This window comes from Ruditapes philippinarum, unplaced genomic scaffold, assembly GCF_026571515.1.
Source record: "Ruditapes philippinarum isolate M1 unplaced genomic scaffold, ASM2657151v2 ctg11939_1_1_1_1, whole genome shotgun sequence".
Lineage (NCBI taxonomy): Eukaryota > Metazoa > Mollusca > Bivalvia > Venerida > Veneridae > Ruditapes > Ruditapes philippinarum.
In genome coordinates, this window is record NW_026858132.1 from 25,314 (window position 1) to 41,524 (window position 16,211).

General features: G+C 32.2%; 1 long non-coding RNA gene across 1 annotated transcript; it reads right to left on the reverse strand.

Annotated features, from left to right (window-relative positions):
* Positions 1-2,622: 2,622 nt before the first annotated feature.
* On the reverse strand, positions 2,623-16,093 carry LOC132752209 (uncharacterized). Its single transcript, XR_009628781.1, has 3 exons — positions 15,711-16,093; positions 9,134-9,283; positions 2,623-6,789 (listed from the first exon to the last, which is right to left on the reverse strand). It is a non-coding gene; the product is annotated as an uncharacterized LOC132752209 (long non-coding RNA).
* Positions 16,094-16,211: the final 118 nt, after the last annotated feature.

Below are 16,211 nucleotides of genomic sequence, written 5' to 3' on the forward strand. Positions count from 1 at the left end.
TAATACACAAAATTCATATGTTTAATTGGATCAAGCATTATAAAAAGTACTAAAACATTCTTTCCATTTCTTTAAAACAACATTTACATCTTTAGAAATTATATTTTGTATGAGTAGATGACATATGTGTTAACAATGGAAACAAGATTGTTTATATGAAATTTACGTCCCTTATCAATACTCATAGTGTAAAGCTCTGAAAATCCATGTTTACTATAGATGATTAAATACAGGGATTTTTCCCAAACTAAATATTATTTGAAAATGTACCGCTGCACTAATGAGTTGAAAGGTCACAGTCGTACTTAGAAGTCAGAGGAAAACACTCGTCCATTTCGGAACTTCTACAAACATAGATGAATAGTAAAATTAATTATGAGACAATTTCAAGCAGAGTTTTGTACACAAGAAAGCGTCCATGGTAAAATTTGATGAAAATTTCCTGGAATGTTCCTAGCATGACGATCTACTAAAATCGTTCAAATGATACTGCTACATTAAACATTTGGGTCAAAAGGGCTGAAAAATAGCTTTTAAAGATGAAATCTTAACAATTCTTCTAAACTCTTCTTCTCTCAACATCTATATGGTAAAAACTTTAAAAGGTATTCTTCTCTATTACCATGGAGGCAAAAACTTAGTTAGCACGAAACATTGCCTAGTGAACTTCTGACAAGTTTGTTTAATATAGCCATGGGATCTGATTTTGCCCCACACGTGGGTCATGGAATTTTACTTATAAATATTAAGAAAAACCTAAAAAAAACTTTTTCTCTAAAAACCTTTGAGGTAAACTTAGACATGTGGCATGAAACATCGTCTAGTAGACCTCTACCAAGTTTGTTTATATTATAGAGTTTTGATTTAAATTCGTCCCACCCCGGGGTGGTCATCAGTTTTCCTAATATGTATATAATAGTTAAACTTTAAGTTAGTTATTCTGATTCTGGTTGGTCCACTCAAACTGATACATCAGTCCATTGTTATAATTTAATGTGTAAGTTTGTTCGAAACCACTTAAGGCTTCATCGTTAAAATCAGAAGTAGTTGAAAGTAGCAGTTGCTTTAACAATCAACAGATGTAGAGCAATAATTGTAATAATGTTAGTAGCAGTTGAAACAAGATAATGTGTTATTGCACAAACGGCAGCAGCAGCAACAACAACAACAGAAACCGATGAAGTAGCAATGAAAAAAGTTTTAACTGCAGCAAAAGTAGAGGTTTCGTCAAAAGAGGATATCTTAGCAGCAAAAAAGAAATTAATAGCATTAGCAGTTCAATTCGGACTGTAGTAGTAATAGTAGTAGCAATAGCAGTAGTAAAAACAGCAGTAGTAGCAATAAGTGCAGCTATAATTAACGTGTAATACCACTAGAAGAAATAGTTGTGAAAAAATGGGAGCAGCATCATAAGCAGTTGAGGTAGTAAACGATGTAAACGATGTAGAAGTTGTAGCAGCAAATGTACCAGTATCAACAGTATCAAACGGAGTATGCAATTGATATGAATTTTGCACTAAGCCAACTTCTTTTGCACTTCATCAAAACAACTTATTGTACTGTTTTCATTAATGTAACAAATGTTTTAGTTCTGGTACATGTTGTACATTCCGTTTTACTTTACTATGATAACATAGTGTAAGATAAGACATGTAATAAGATAAATATGTGATTTATAAAAAGAAAAAGAAACAGAAACCTTGAAACAGAGGTGTTTAACCCCTCGAAACGTTGGAGATAGAAAAGTTTGTGTAGTAGATAATTATTAACTAACTGTTTCCAGAATGACTTTACTACGAATGCGTCCGAATTTCATAGTTATGTTTCAGGCCAAAGTGTCTGTCTATTATTTGTTAATTGCTTTGTTGGTTCAGCTTTGTGTTTTGCCGCTTGTTCACATTTAAAAGGCATTGTTGTTTCAACATTGATTGGCTTTATTGATATATTTTCTCTTCCATCTCTTTCATTTTTACTTCTATCATACTAAATCATTTAGAACTTTATCAACATTTTTAAATACAGAAATATTTTATAAAAATACCAATATATTACATTGCTATTTCTTCTTTATTAATATTTGAAATAGTTAAAGAAAATCTTCCTATCGTAGACCAATCCACTTTTAAATTACTAAATGCATCTAACAGTTTTTAAATGAAATTTATTAAATGCATATTTCAATTTTGACTATAAATGGATAATGTATAACAAGATCCTTTAAACCCAATGCCAACTTGTCATTGTGGCAATTGAGACACAGCTGATTATCAAGAAATTATGTACCATTTGAGTCATTAAAACATACTTTTTTATTGATTATATTTCATTACACCCTTTTAAGCATAACCACCCTGTTAGAAAAAACATCTTCAACACAATTTTACGTGCTTCACAGTGTATACTTCAAGACACATCGGTAGACCATAGACTTTTCACTTGAATATTTTTCAAATGCGAAATAACGACGTTAAGGTTGCGGTTTTGTGTGATTTTGAAAGAACTCCATCCATTTTAAAAAGGGATTATCCACAGATTCCCAATTAAAAATGCCATTTTCAGCTATTTTAGTGGATATTTTAAGATGTATTTTAAGGGAAAAACAACAAAAAGTACATCTGAAAATATATTTAACACAAAATTTATTTCATTTTGTTATAAAAATACAGCATATTATCACAAATAAATCATGATTTGTTCCGCCAGCAGAACATTTAGCAGTTCTTTCTGCGAGATAGCAAGAATCCAAAAATGCTAAAATGTTCTGCCGGCGGAACATTAAATAAAAAATAAATTAAGCTATTTTACAAAATAGTTCAGTCTTAAATTGTTCCGCCAGCGGAACATAAGTATGAAAACATGTATTAAAACGTACTAGGTTATACACATAAGTGATTCTGTTCTACCGGCGGAACATTTATTAATTACAACATACCACAATTCTAAACAACCTTTGCAAGATTTTGTAACAAATGCATTTCTTAAAGTAAAAATCAAATAAAAGAACTCATTGGAATTGTTCCGCCAGCAGAACAAAAATATGATTCCAGTCCATATGAATGCAAAAATAAGATAGAACCATAAAAAATCCTGTTCCGCCGCCGGAACATTTACTTATAACAACATATCAAAATTCTTAACAACCTTTAAAGGTTTAATAAAAAATATAACTCAGAAAGAATATCATTTAATAAAATTGATTTGAAATTGTTCTGCCGGCGGAACATAAGTATGATAACATCAATTTTAACATAGGATATAACCATAAAGTATTCTGTTCTGCCGGCGGAACATTTATTTATTACAAAAAAAAAATCTTAACCTTTTTAGGTTTAATCAAAAATATAATTCAGAAAGGATATCATTTAATAAAATTGATTTGAAATTGTTCTGCCGGCGGAACAAAAGTATGATAACATCAATTTTAACATAGGATATAACCATAAAGTATTCTGTTCTGCCGGCGGAACATTTATTTATTACAAGAAAAATCTTAACAACCTTTTAGGTTTAATCAAAAATATAACTCAGAAAAAATATCATTTAATAAAATTGATTTGAAATTGTTCTGCCGGCGGAACATTAGTATAACATCAATTTTAACATAGGACATAACCATAAGTGATTCTGTTCTGCCGGCGGAACATTTATTTATTACAAGAAAAATCTTAACAACCTTTTAGGTTTAATCAAAAATATAACTCAGAAAGAAAATCATTTAATAAAATAGATTTGAAATTGTTCTGCCGGCGGAACATTAGTATGATAACATCAATTTTAACATAGTATATAACCATAAGTGATTCTGTTCTGCCGGCGGAACATTTATTTTATTTATTACAAGAAAAATCTTAACAACCTTTTAGGTTTAATCAAAAATATAACTCAGAAAGAATATCATTTAATAAAATTGATTTGAAATTGTTCTGCCAGCGGAACATTAGTATGATAACATCAATTTTAACATAGGATATAACCATAAGTGATTCTGTTCTGCCGGCGGAACATTTATTTATTACAAGAAAAATCTTAACAACCTTTTAGGTTTAATCAAAAATATAACTCAGAAAGAATATCATTTAATAAAATTGATTTGAAATTGTTCTGCCGGCGGAACATTAGTATGATAACATCAATTTTAACATAGGATATAACCATAAGTGATTCTGTTCTGCCGGCGGAACATTTATTTATTACAAGAAAAATCTTAACAACCTTTTAGGTTTAATCAAAAATATAACTCAGAAAGAATATCATTTAATAAAATTGATTTGAAATTGTTCTGCCGGCGGAACATTAGTATGATAACATCAATTTTAACATAGGATATAACCATAAGTGATTCTGTTCTGCCGGCGGAACATTTATTTATTACAAGAAAAATCTTAACAACCTTTTAGGTTTAATCAAAAATATAACTCAGAAAGAATATCATTTAATAAAATTGATTTGAAATTGTTCTGCCGGCGGAACATAAGTTTGATAACATCAATTTAAACATAGGATATAACCATAAGTGATTCTGTTCTGCCGGCGGAACATTTATTATTACAAGAAAATTCTTAACAACCTTTTTAGGTTTAATCAAAAATATAACTCAGAAAGAATATCATTTAATAAAATTAATTTTAAAATTGTTCTGCTGGCGGAACATAAGTATGATAACATCAATTTTAACATAGGATATAACCATAAGTGATTCTGTTCTGCCGGCGGAACATTTATTATTACAAGAAAATTCTTAACCTTTTTAGGTTTAATCAAAAATATAATTCAGAAAGAATATCATTTAATAAAATCAATTTGAAATTGTTCTGCTGGCGGAACATAAGTTTGATAACAACAATTTAAACATAGGATATAACCATAAGTGATTCTTTTCTGCAAGAACCAGCAGCTAAAATACCATACTAGATTTTAAGATAAAATTTGTTACAATATTACATAAAGGAAACAACTTCAGAAGGAAGTCTCAACTAACAACTAGCATCTATATATTTACTCACAAAAAAAAAAGAAATTTAGTTTGTTAAATTAATACAGAATCCAACTAATTTTCTCCTAAGTAACTACAATCAACTTAAAGGGTCACTCCACTGAGGTTTTTTGACATGATTGGACTGGAAATAATTTTTCCAGTAAAATGTACCATTTGATGTAGGTTTAGACCACTAATCTTTGTGCAAAATTTCCGATCATTCGCGCACTTAGTTTTTCCAGAATAATAACAAAACAAATGTATTCAAATTGTAAAAAATGACCCAAAATGAAAAGCGTTTTAAACCCTTTTCACTCAATTCGGGCTAAGGAAAGCATAATAATACGATTTTCTATTTATTTCAAAGTATATTTCTTAACTATCTTTGCATATATTTCTGTTTAAAGTGTCCCAGCTCAATTATGTAAGAAATTCAAATGTTATGTTTTTAGGCTTTTAAACCTCAGTGGAGTCCCTTTTTAAGACTGCGAAGCTTAGTCTCAACTACATTTTTGCGACACAATCATTTTAGGTGAATATGAACACTTTAACCATGACGTAAAATTGGTCATTGATGATAGATATGATCTGTGGTTAACCAACATTTGAAACATTTTATATGGACAATAACTTGGCATTTTGCCAAGAAAACTCTTTTATATGTCTAGTTATAGTAACATATGTCACATTCTGTTCCCTCTTTTTTAGTACTTCAGTATAATCATTTATTATTGAAATTATCCTCATGAAGGTCTTGAAAGACCGAAACCGGTAAATCCTTGAATAAACGTACCAGTTACAAACCATCCAGATGTTTGACATGTGTTCTCTCCTTCTCTTGATTTACTTGTTAAAATATACATGTATAATCATAAATGATTCTGTTCTGCTGGCAAAAATTTAACTTATTGCACGATGAAGTATAACAAATTCTGAACAACCTTGCAAGATCTTATCAATCAGTTTTTTCTCTTTAATTAACACATATAATTCATTTGATATTGTTTTTCTCCAAAATACCACTGCATCTTCATTTCCAGATAATAAATAACTCACTGTTTGTTTCCGTTTTTCTATTCTTGAAATATCAACAATCTAAAATCTGCCAAAAAGAGAATCCGCTTTAAATCAGGGCAGGTGTCGCTTACTTTTTCCCAAGTCTGCCTTTGTGAAAACAATATTCAAATAACTTTTTACAAATTTGTAGTGCTAAGTCAGGTTTACTTGTTGAGCTCTGTACATGTTTATAATGTATAATTTTTTGTAAAAAGCACCATTTTCTCCAGCCAATCATTTAAACACTATTTGTCTGAGTCCAGATTTGTTATTGCAATAGTTTGGTAGGTCTTTTTTACAGCAATGTAAGATTAATTTAAGCCCTAACCCAAGCAAAACACCTGGGAGATATGCATGTGGCATGTTCATTTTTTAGTCCTTCCATTAGTTCTTTCTTTGTATAAAATGTACACAATTTCTTAAAAAGAACTATTTTCTCTATTAAATAGTTTTAACAACATTTGTGTGATTCTGTTGCAGATTTGTTTTTGTATTACTATTATTTTTGTAGGTCTTCGCTACATACGCTAAATATAAGGCCCAAAGCCCTAACCCAAGCAAAATGTCCAGTAGAGAAGCCTCAAATGATAAATTTTGTTCATCCATTCTTTTTAGTTGGCCATTGCATCTATCATTTGTGCATCCTTCAATAACTTTAAGATCTGGCCTTGTCTCACAATCCGTAGAGTGAAGTTTCTTGTTTAAGGAGGTATCTTATCTTCATGCTTATGCCCGACTGGTAAAAATGATAGGTAGATCTGAAAAAAAACCCACACAAATGATATGAATTAGGTTATCTATCACACTGGCCACAGCTTTCGCATAGCTGTGGGTCCATCGGACAAGGAAAAGTAACAAAGGGCAATAATTCTGTAATTAGTGAAGATGGAGTTAAGGTTCTTATGCACTACACTTCCTCTCAATGTGCTTGACAATTGTATGAAGTTATATTGAATTCCAACCATAAGTCTTCAAGTTACGGTCCGGACAAAAGAATTGAAGCAATGGAAAAGTAACAAAGGGCAATAACTGTAATAACTTTAGGTAGAGTTATGGTTTTTGTGCACGGCACTTCCCCTTATTGTGCTTGACCATTGTATGAAGTTGTTTTGAATTCCAGCTTGTAGTTTTCAAGTTATGCCCCAGACAAGGAAAAGTAACAAAGGGCAATAACTCTGTTATTAGTGAAGATGGAGTTATGGTTTTTGTGCACTGCACTTCCCCTTATTGTGCTTGACCATTGTATGAAGTTGTTTTGAATTCCAACCAGTAGTTTTCAAGTTATACTCCGGACAAGAAAAAGTAACAAAGGGCAATAACTCTGTAATTAGTATAGATGAAGTTATGGTTTTGTGCACTGCACTTCCCCTTATTGTGCTTGACCATTGTATGAAGTTGTTTTGAATTCCAACCAATAGTTTTCAAGTTATGCTCTCGACAAGGAAAAGTAACAAAGGGCAATAACTCTGTAAATAGTGAAGATGGAGTCTGATTCTTGTGCACTGCACTTCCTCTGAATGTTCTTGACCATTGTATGAAGTTGTATTGAATTCCAACCATTTGTCTTCAAGTTATGCTCTGGACAAGGAAATTGCAATAATTCCAAAATTAGGCATAACAGAGTTACTGTTCTATGCACTGCACTTCTAATCAATGTGATCTATCAACCTACAAAGTTTCTTGATGATATCTCTTATGATTTCCAAGTTATGTCCCGGACAACTTCAAAAAGTAAAAATAAACAAAGGGCAATAATTCTAGAATTAGACAAGGCATAGTTATAATTCTTGTGCACTGCACATCTACCCATTGAGATATATCTACCTACAAAGTTTCATGTTGATATCTCTTATAGTTTTACAGCTATGTCCTGGACAAGATTTTTCTAAAAGGGGAGATAATTCAAAAATGAGGCTTATCAGAGTTATGGTTCTTTTGCACTGCACCTCTACTCAATAAGATCTATCTACCTATAATGTTTCATCTTGATATCTCTTATAGTCTTAGAGTTATGTTCCGGACAAAGTTCAGAGAGATAAAATTAACAAAGGGCAATAACTCCAAAATTAGGACAAAAAGAGTTATTGTTCTTATGCTATGCACATCTACCCATTGAGATCTATTCACCTACAAAGTTTCATGTTAATATCTCTTATAGTTTTAGAGTTATGCCCCGGACAAGATTTTTCTATAAGGGGAGATAATTCAAAAACCAGGCAATATAGAGTTATGATTCTTTGACACTGCACTCCCCCTCAATGCCCTCTACCACTGTATGAAGTTTCAACAAATTATCTCCAAAGGTTTTCAAGTTATGCTCCGGACAAAACAACGGACGGACAGACGAACGGATGTCCATTCTAACAGGAGAGTAATAATGTGGCTACTCTATTGTTCTCTCTATTGTTCTTTTTAGCCACACAAAAGAAAATAGCCACATAAAAGAATTACGGAATGAATGACATCAAAGAGAAAGAACAGTTACCTATTGTCCCTCTAGCCACATAATTACTGTCTTGTGAGTGCGGACAGACAGACGGACGTACGTACAGACGGACAAGGCGCCGACTATATGCTCCCCCGAAATTTTTCGGGGAGCATAATAATTGATATTGTTTATAACATCAAATAAACATGTTTCTCAGATGTCAAAGTAAGAAAAGGGTTGTACTCAATTGAAAAGTGCGATACGTCAAGTTAAACCCTCAAAATATAAATAAATGGTATCGGGCCCACCACACTGCGTTTTATTCGAATCCACCGCTGTCTGCGTTGAAATCATTTTTGCCATTTCTTTTATAAACAGGCAAAAATAGTTTCCCAAATTTCCAAAAATATATGGTTATTTTGTGAAAGTATCATTCATACGATGTGATGCCGTTGTATTATGGGGTCGTTTTGCACACATTTGTACATGTTATAACCAAAATTAGGCAAAAGTGGCGTCCCCACGTCAAACTGTACAGAAGTGTTTGCATAAACGGCAATGTATTGCACCGTGTGCGTGTTATAAGTTGAAAGAGTACACATGTGGGCTCCAGTCGCACTAAGTGTTTCCAGTAGAACACTAAAACATAGAACAAAATTCAGTCCTATACTTACTGACAACAGCAAACGGCCATATTTTATCCACCGCTTCTGCGACGAATACTCCACCACCACGGCTGAGATGGACCAACCGCTTCTGCAAACACTATGGTTAGTGTGTCTATCATCTCTTCTTATATTTAATTTTGCAGCATTATAAACACGCTGGAAAAAAAATTTAGTACATACATAATACTCCTAGAAAATGTAACTGTGTTAAACAAAATATAATTCTGACAAATATCATATTTAACATGAGATTCATCGAGAGTTAATACAATTTAGGCAAATTTCAAAGGACTAGGTCATTTTTAAATAATTCAAAATGCTCGTTTTGTCCAAGTACATGTATGAACAAAATCTGTACAAAAAAAATATAAAAAATTAAAGCAAATTTCAATAACTTAACCTTGACAGTCAAGGACAAATTATGATGGTCAAGGTCAAATAAAAATCATGGAAAATATGTGTTTTGTCATAAGATTTTTTTTCCCGGTATAAATCAAATCCTTGAATAAATAAGAGTGATGACAATCTAAGATAAGGTCAATATTTTAACCTTGACATTCATGGTCAAATAAAGATCAAGGTTAAATCTTAAATACTCAACATGTCGGTTTTGTTATGAGAGTTCTTTTGCCCGAGTATAAATCAAATCCATGAATTAATAAAAAAGTTATGTGCCTGCTGCACAGTACTTTCTTATTTTTCAAAAGTTCATGTAATGCAGGCTTTTTTCTTTTCAAAAAATATATTGAATTCGCAATTACATTTTTGTGTATTTACAAAGAACTTAAAATAAAGCAAATTTGCCCAAAAGTTTTTTTATGATAGCATTACCCAAAATATAATGTTTCTGGTGCTTGTTGATAGTCTTACTATGAAAATGTTACAAAAATTGCTATTAAAAATTAATATGTTTATGAGGAAAAAATACAATAATGTAAAAGTTGTAGGAAACACAAGTCCCTGTAACAATTATTCCATCAAACTATTTAAGATGCTCACTAAATCTCACATAAACTGTAACTGGAAAGGGAATTTAAAGCTAAGACCAGGGCATTTTTTGTCAAAATTGTGGAGGGGCCTGGGCCTGTTCATTTTGTGAAACAAAATGACATATTTCCTGGCATTTGGCAACATTTTGAAACTGGAAACAGTTGATTATAATTTCTGACCTGTGTAAAATCTGCTTCAAGTCGATACTTTAACCCGGTGAACATGCGCAAAAATCATTAAACTTGATTAAAACTATTTCTGTGTTATTGCAATTGGCATAAATCAATTTAATTTTACCGGAAGGTGCAATTTTGAATTGTGAAGGGGCCTTATAATAGCCCCTGTTATAGAAGGAAAAAAAGCCCTGAAGATACCAAAGTTACAATGAAAAATGAAGAAATAAAGTATTAAAATCATGTATTTATATAAAAAATTATAACTTATGACCACCAATTCCTTAATTTTGAAAAAAAACTGTATTTTTCTAATATGAAAACAAAATTATTTATTTTGAAATAAAATTAATATGTTATTTTTTAACATCAAGTGGACCTTTAAGTTTATTAGGATAATATTTATGCTTATAGGAATTTTGAACAAAATTAATATAATCTTTTGTTATTCTGTGTTTTCAAAATAAGGGTACAAAAGGTGACGGATGTTACAGAAATAACCAATGATTCTTTTTACAATAATACTAAACTTATCTTGTTCGGGATACGGACAAAAGCCCCCCCCCCCATCTTAAAATGACAAGGTGGACAAAAGCCCCCCGATTGAAAATTTCACATATGGACAAAAGCCCCCGTATGAAATTTCACATAGGACAAAAGCCCCCCCATAAAAAAGTAAAGGTAGGACAAAAGCCCCCCCCCCCCCCCATAGTCAATCAAATTTACATATAACTAAGTGTATTAAAGTTGTGTTTTTTATGTGTTTAAAAGATATGTTTGGACATCACATGTAGGTGACATAGTGCTTAGGATATTAATTTGATCCCTTTACAAAAGTGATTAAACATTACTTAACTCTTCTGACACTTGTTGTGTATATGAAAAGCTATGAATTTGGTATCGCATGCATACATTATTTAATTTTTTATCATAAACTTTGTTATCACTTCAATATATACATTATAAATAAACATTAAAACAAATTCTTTTCATTTTTATTTAAAAGTTTGTGTGAAATTTGATGAATTTGAGCACCTGTGCAGTGAAAAAAGATGGGGGGGGGGGCTTTTGTCCTACCTGTATTTTTGATGGGGGGGGGGCTTTTGTCCTATGTGAAAATTTCATGGGGGGGGGCTTTTGTCCACCTTGTCATTTTTAGACGGGGGCTTTCGTCCGGGGGGGGGCTTTTGTCCTACACTCATCTTGTTCTTATGATGCATGAAAGAGAAGAAGTATGCTTATGTTTAAGTGCTGAATTCTGCTTAAGCCGGGGCATGGACGTTATCTTGCACTTTCCAGTACCGTCCATGAACAGGCACAAAGACAAACCGAGCCTGCAACATTTTCAATTTTGCTGTTTTTGACTTTCTTTAGGGGTTCTTATTTTCTCAATTTGCAACTGTTTAGGAATGTTTCATAACATTAAATACTGATAAAAATATAAGAACTAGAAGAAACAAATACAAAATCCAAAACAGGATAATTTTTTTAATATAAAAGAGTTTCATAGGTTAGAGAACTTGAAAGTATCTTTTTAATTAAAATTAGTCAATTGTTAAAAGATACTAGGTAAACTAATCATCTATCCAAGCCCCTCATAAAACAATGGGATATGGATCCATTAAACTATATACACACAGATGGGGCTGGCACTTTATTGGAAGTTAATGAGCTGTTTATTGGGAGCTGTATATTGGGAAGTGTAATATATTACAGAACAGTAGAGGTGCCAATAAAGGGTGTTATACATATATACTTCATTAAAAAATTGGGAAGGACTACCATATCAGTGTTACAGAACGCCTGTAGATCAATTAAGTCACAGTATTTATCGAACTTAAATTTTATTGGCTAAAGATGTAGTCAATTTAAAAAAAGAAGCAAAAAATTTAATTCAACACCCTGACTCAAGTTGTTGTTCTTTTCAAAATTCTTACCATTTGACCCATTTAAACATTATTAATAAAGTGGATGAAAAGGATATGGTTAGGATTCCTGTACTGAAAAAGTTGGAATAATTGTGACAATTTGTCTGTAAATGTTTTTGAATCTATAAGTTTTATTGAATGACAAATGAATTCACAGTTAAGCAGTTCATTTTCACTGAAATATTTACACAGAGAACTATTTAAAGTTAGAAATAATGAGCTTATGACACAGTGAATCATAATGAATCTTTGGATTATGTTGCTGACATTCCACATAAATAAACTTAAAATTTCATCAAATCAATAGAAATTAATTTCAATAATTAAACATCTTGATTTTTTCATGTAAATTTTTAATTGTTAATAATTAATGTGCATTAAGTAATGAGAAAATCACGCTTGCATATGTTTCAATCTGAAAAATTCTCATTTACTTCACAGTACTGTATCATATCATTTGCAAAGATAAATCTTATCCTATAACTATAGTATTTTGAAAATGATTTCATGTATAGAAAGGTACCGCTGGTATGACATTTTATCTTTAACACAGTGTAAATGCATTATCTAGGAACAACCATTCTTTTAGCAATTTTGTTCTTATTTTATTCCAAACATTTCTAAGTTCCTTTAAATGTAAGATAACTGGAAGAAAACTAAACATTTCAATGTTCATTCAAATATAAAATAACGGGAAGAAAACTAAGCCAATACAACTTTTCATTGTGAAACACGAAAAGTAAGAAACTCCTTCGGCTGCAGTCTCACTTACATCCTGGCAGTGCCCGGAAAACGTCCAGGCTGATCCAGGAACGACCAGGGTACAATTTGGAACAACCAGAGTACATCCGTAACTCTGCCAGCAACGTCCGGAATGATCTGGGTACATCAGGCATTGCCCCTGCGAGAATTCCATGAATAATTCATGAACTGTTCATGAACATATTCATGGACAAGTTCATGAATGTGCATGAACAACAAATGAGACTTTTTTTTGTTCACGGACAATTCATGAATCAAGATATTCATGAACATGTTCATGAATATATGTTCGTTAACATTCATGAATATATCGATTCATGAATTGTCCATGAAAGAAAAAAAAGTCTCATTTGTTGTTCATGCACATTCATGAACTTGTTCAAATGCACATTCATGAAATTGTTCATGAATATGTTCACGAACAATTCAAAAACTTCTCCCAGGGGTCATAATAATGTGACATCACAATCAATTTTCATTTAATTCTAAGACTGCTGATTTGTACCAGCCATAAAATGCACAATAGACAGTGTTTTAGTACAAATACAAAACACAAAAGCCCATTACACAGGTAATGAAACTTGTTAAACACTGTGCTCATTGATTCCCCATGTACAAATTGAATTGTCATTAGAATTCACGACTTGCCAGTTTGCTCTTCAATTTATTTCTTTGACACAATTTTCCATAAGATTTTATATAGTCCATTATGTAAATACATCACTTTTTCTTCATTTTGCTAAGTCATTGTTATTTATTCCATTTTTAAGTAAGTTTGCACCGAAAGTTTGTTAAAACACATGTAGAGCTTTGTTTCTGGCAGCCATGTTGACTTTTGCATTATGGGTGTTACCAAGGTCAGTCAACTCTTGTTGATGATCAGTGAGTTCATGAACTCACGAGAGTTCATGAACTGAAATTTTTCAGTTCATGAACTGAAATTTTTTCTAACACTAAAAAGTATTCACATGGGTTAAAATTGTAAAGACATTAAATTTGTTTTTAAAGTTCATGATTATTGTCAGCTTGTTCATGAACATACCAAAATGTTCATGAACAGAGCAAGAATGATGCCAAAATGTTCATGAACACATCAACATGATCGTGAACAGACATACATATTCATGAACTTGAATGTTCATGAATATTTGTTCATGAACATTTCTGCCAAGATGATGAACAATTGAAAGATGTTCATGAATATTCATGAACTGTTCATGAAAATTCATGAATTGATGAACATGCTTTCGCAGGGGGTCGAGCCCGGATGGAAAAAAATATTTAATATCACTGGGGTGGTACGGTAGAGCCCTGGTGAATGCCTGCAGAGCCCCAGAGGATAACGATAGATCTATGATTGATCCAAGCAGAGCCCCGGCAAAGCCCGGTTCAATTAAAAAGAAACACAACAAATTGCGATGATTATAGCACTTGTTTGTATTAAAACCCTTCCCCATTTCCCTTCTGTCCAATCTTGCATATTTAGGACTATTCGAAAATCATCATGAATTACTATTCTGGAACAATAGATATTATATTAAATGAAAATTATATATCAACGTAATTATTTTCACGTGCTTTCAATCCACCGGGGTTCTATCGGGATTGTCATGGGCTCTGTCTGGATTGACCCGGGCTCAGTGCCTAAGGTCAACTGGGGCTCTCCCAGCATCATCAGGGAAAGCACCGGCATAAACCGTAGTGTCACCTAGGCTCTGTCTGAACGCATCCTGGGTGGTTAGTTGGAAATTACCGTAGTGCTGCCAGGTTAAGTGTGACCACAACAATAATTTTACCCCCGATCATCCCAGTAACTTACTGGGGTGGTCCTGGGCTCTGCCTGGTGTAAGTGATACCGCAGCTTTAATTGTCGGGTATATTTATACATTTTTCTTATTCTTTGTCCAATTATTTTACATTTATAGTACTGTACAAAGCATATTTATTTACTCTTAGAAATTTTGATATTTTAAAACAAAAAAAACAGGCAAGCATAAACTATGAACGTCTAGTGTAACAAACTAACATCCGTTCCCCCCCCCCCCCCCCCCAATTATCTAACATTCGTCCCCCTGATACAGTTCAGTTCTGTATTATATGGCAATAAACATACATTTATAAGAAAGCCCTATAAATTTTACTGTTTTACAAGAAATGTGTTTGCATGTTATTTGATTTAAGTTAGTATAATGATTTGGTGTACCTATCCTTGTTTTTTTCTCTTCGTTTCTAACATGTTTGAAAATTTCATTTTTGCAAGGGAAAATAGTGAAAATTAGAAAGCAAATATTTTTATATCTAAGATGAATTTTCCAAAATTTTCTTTTTGTAACATTTATCAGAATACATAATTTTTTTTTTTTTTTTTTTTAAAGAGAAATAATAATTTCCTTATAATAAACTTTAAGATATGCAGACTTTAACCCCAAAGATCAATGTAATATAATATTTTGAAAATAAAAGTATCCAAAGTTATCCTTGTTTTAAAACAATAATGTTACAGGCACCTTCCCTAAGGTACATTAAAAAGCAAATATCGTCTTGTTTAACTTGATTATTTGACTTAGATGCTAATATATTTGGCCCATTTATTTACTCATGTGCAGCAGGCATAGACTGCCATTTTATTGCTGAGAAATTCACAAATTTGACCTTTAGTTTCAAATTCAAATTGAGGTCAAATCACATGTACAATAACAACTAGAGTTAAAAGCAAAAAGAAACACTTACCAACAAACTGCCCGCCACATAGATCTACTGCATAAAGGACATCATGCACGAGAATAAACTTCACTTGTCTACTAGTATATAAAACAAGCAGATATTTTGAAAATTTGTTGAAAATTAACTGCTGTATGATTGGGTCTCCAAACCGCTTTCATCTCATGCAGGCACTAATTACTTGGCACCCGCTAAAAGTTCAAAGCGTTTATGCGGCGACGGACGAATCGACACGATAATTTAGGGGTAGTCACCATACACGGCAAACTCATCAGTAAATTCCCGCCATTTATATCATAATTGAACATTTAAGTACTAAAATAAAAACTTCAAATGTATTCATTCATAAAAATACACTAGATGTTCCTAAAATTGTAATCAAACTGTACAATGATTTAAAAGTTGTAGAGCTAACACCCCAATAAAAACGTAAACATTGAATCGTCCAGTAATCTGGGTCATCGTCTGCTAATGTACTGATCACACTCGCCTCGGATGTGATACGCACTC